Source organism: Arachis duranensis, chromosome 1 (assembly GCF_000817695.3).
Source record: "Arachis duranensis cultivar V14167 chromosome 1, aradu.V14167.gnm2.J7QH, whole genome shotgun sequence".
In the NCBI taxonomy this organism is placed as follows: Eukaryota; Viridiplantae; Streptophyta; class Magnoliopsida; order Fabales; family Fabaceae; genus Arachis; species Arachis duranensis.
Window position 1 is genome coordinate 8,416,729 of NC_029772.3, and position 3,271 is coordinate 8,419,999.

The following is a 3,271-nucleotide window of genomic DNA, read 5'->3' on the forward strand; positions in this document are numbered from 1 at the left end:
TTAATAGAATTTCAGAAAGAAAAGGATACAAATTACTTCCTTCCCCTATTACATTTTTACTATCTTTTATGGAGACTTTATTATTGCGATTAGGTTAGTAATTTTCATGACTTTATTATTGTCTTATTCTCTTATTTAAAATATAGAAAGTAATATATTTCAATAAAAAATTTGTTATTAAAAAATTATATCAATATTCTTTTATACAAATTTTTTTATTAAATTTTTTTTATTTGGTTTGAATTTGGTCAATAATAAAATATGATATATATAGACATATATACACCTATATAAATTGAGATCATATAATATACATTATTTAACATAACCTATCTTGTCATACATATGAGTATATGAATGATAAATAAATAAAATATTTAAAATATAACAAATGTATTCGGTGAAAAAAATCAATATTAATTATTTTATTTGTAACCCACTTAATTGACTTTATCTTTTTATCCGCGGCTCAATAGATTATTTAAAGATTACTTATTTATAAATGTATTAAATTTTTTTATTTTTCAATCCTATTTAATTAAAAACTGTTCGTTACTTTGTGATTTCGGGTACTCGGGTGGAAAGGTGGGTAAACAGGATCCCGGATGGACTTGGAGCGGGCGTGGTGATACGAACAGAAAGTTGATGATACGGGAGGAGAAGAGAACGAAGGGAGATGACCACATGCAAGGACACTCCAACGATCAAGTCAGTGTCCGTACGAGGTGTAGTCAAATTAGGTAAAAGTATGACGTATTTCGGGAGGAGAGCTGACCTCTCTCCTTATATACTGTACTGGGCGGGCCCATGAATGACCTAGCCCATTGGCCGAGAGGCTACCATGAGTTGTCCTAGTCCACGTGGGAAGAGCAGGTCATTCCAGACTTCGGGTCGGAATTTCGGGTGCCGCCCCAAGGATGCCGCCCCGACCGGTGCCTTGGGTCGTATGGAAGATAAGTTAGGTGCGCCCTGGGTTAGGTGTTAGGACCCGACCCGTCGAACTCTTCTTTCCGCAAGTGGTTTGGACCCTAGTGGTGCCCCAACCCAGCGGCTAGCTGGGCTGGACTCTTAGCGGTCCGTAACAAAAACAAAATTTAAAATTTTATATACAAAATTCATCTATATAAAAACACTATTTATATACAAAATACTTTTAAAATTTGTATAAAAATATAATAATTATTAATTAATTGTATATTTAAATTATTTTTCTATTAGCAAACTAAAAAAAAGCGTATTGATTCACTAACAAAACAGTAGTGTCAATATAGTGTTTATTTAATTTGTTTATCTGTGTTCCAAAATTAAACATTAAAATAAACCACCATTTAATTTTTTTTAATTTTTTAAGCCATTTTAATATATGTACGAACATGAAAACTAAATTATCAACCCTTTAAAGTATCAATAGAAAAATATACTTAATAACCATACTATTAGAAATATTTAAAGTATCAATAGAAAAATGTACTTAAATTAAGTACATGAATAATTAATAAACATATGTTAAATTCTAAATATACTTCACAGTTGAATTAATAAATTATTATTATTATTATTATTATTATTATTGTCAACAACATTAAACATTATTATATATATATAATGAATTATAAGATAAAGAGGTAAGCTTATATAAATATATCATCTTTATAATTTAAATAAAGTTAAACTTGGAGCTTTTTTCAATAAAAAAAGTATTTTAAAAATATTTATGGTCTAAGATTCTTTATAAATCACGGTTATTGAATTTTTGAATCAATGACTAAAATTTAAAATTTTTATTAATAATATAATAATTATATATATGTTTAAATATTTTTACAAATGCTTCTATTTCAAAATTATATTTTTGTCCTTTGTCTCCTCTTTTCATCTTTTCTCCATTACCCCCTCTTGCCGCCGTCATTTAAAGGAGGAGCACGACCGCCACGAGGAGCCGTGTAAGGTCCCACATCGGTTGAAAAGGGGAACGAAGCATGCCTTATAAGGGTGTGGATACCTCTCCCTAGCATGACGCGTTTTGACGAGTGAGTGTGGGGGGTTTCGGCTATCATCCCTATCGTCAAAGGCAAAATTGTGAGGCCTTGTGTGCCAAAGCGAACAATATCGTGCTAGCGAGTGGTCTGGGCTGTTACAGATGGTATCAGAGCCGGAGTCCGGATCGATGTGCCAGCGAGGGTGCTGGACTCCCTTAGGGGGGTGGATTGTAAGGTCCCACATCGGTTGGGGAGGGGAACGAAGTATGCCTTATAAGGGTGTGAATACCTCTCCCTAGCATGACGCATTTTGACGAGTGAGTGTGGGGGGCTTCGGCTATCATCCCTATCGTCAAAGGCAAAACCATGAGGCCTTGTGTGCCAAAGCGGACAATATCGTGCTAGCGGATGGTCTGGGCTATTACAGATGGTATCAGAGCTGGAGTCCGGATCGATGTGCCAGCGAAGGCGCTGGGCTCCCTTAAGGGGGTGGATTGTAAGGTCCCACATCGGTTGGGGAGGGGAACGAAGCATGCCTTATAAGGGTGTGGATACCTCTCCCTAGCATGACGCGTTTTGACGAGTGAGTGTGGGGGGCTTCGCCTATCATCCCTATCGTCAAAGGCAAAACCGTGAGGCCTTGTGTGCCAAAGTAGACAATATCGTGCTAGCGGGTGGTTTGAGCTGTTACAAGCCGCCGTCGTTATCATCTTTTCGGGCTGCCTCTACGTGTGTCGTCCTTGCCGTCGTTCATCTGCGTATTGTCGTCGCTGTCTGTGGAGTCGCCAGGCTGTCGCTGTTTGCCACTTCCAATGTCGCCGCCAAGTCAAGAACGAGCAGGAGGGAGAGAGATCCGTCACTGTCGACGCTATTCAATGGGGGAGGAAGAAATGCGACAAGGAAGGGGAGCAGGAGTTGTCGCAGTGGTCGCCGCCACCACTGTTGGGTGGCAATGGTCAGAGCCACCGCTCATGGAGTCCGCCAGCTTCTGTCAGAGAAAATGTAAGAAGAGGAAGAAGATGTGAGAAGAGGAAGAAGATGAGGATATTTATGTAATTTACTATTTTATTTTATAATTTTATTTTCTAGACCACTAAGAACCTGAATATACTTTTCCCACCTAAGACAAAGCCGTTAAACTTTAAGAAAAATTTAAAGAGTTAATAGTGAAAATCGTCCCTAAAAGATACCCCGATCTCCATTTTGGTCCTCGAAAGACAAAATTAATCGAAATCGTCCTCGAAAGATACACGACTTGGTCACGTTAGTCCTTCCGCTAGTTGGATGATAAC